Source organism: Frankliniella occidentalis, unplaced genomic scaffold, assembly GCF_000697945.3.
Source record: "Frankliniella occidentalis isolate FOCC.00 unplaced genomic scaffold, Focc_3.1 Scaffold104, whole genome shotgun sequence".
In the NCBI taxonomy this organism is placed as follows: domain Eukaryota; kingdom Metazoa; phylum Arthropoda; class Insecta; order Thysanoptera; family Thripidae; genus Frankliniella; species Frankliniella occidentalis.
Genome location: NW_026267233.1, coordinates 10,779 through 11,176, shown reverse-complemented (window position 1 = coordinate 11,176; position 398 = coordinate 10,779).

The following is a 398-nucleotide window of genomic DNA, read 5'->3' as shown; positions in this document are numbered from 1 at the left end:
GGGAGTGAAATGGCTGTCGTTAAAGACCCTTTTTGATGTTTAGGACGGGTGGGACGGAGACTCTCTGACAATCACGAGGCAGAAGTCTGCAGTAGTGTGTGTCGCTGTAGCATCCCCATAAGAAACGAAATGTTTCGTCAACAAGAGACATTTCACGTTGGTTGGACTAATTGGCAGGGCTGGCAAAAAGAATTAAATCTTATTTTAAAATTAGCCCTCGCGAGAGCAAAATATTTTGCCCGGACAAACTATTTTGCCCAAGGGCAAAATCATAAAGCCCTTTCGAAATTGGTCCTCAAAGGGCTAAACCTTATAATAATAATTTTACCCTGGGCAAATTTCTGGGGCAAAAATCCTTTTTATCTCCGAGGGCAGAATTTGATGATTGGGCTTAATTA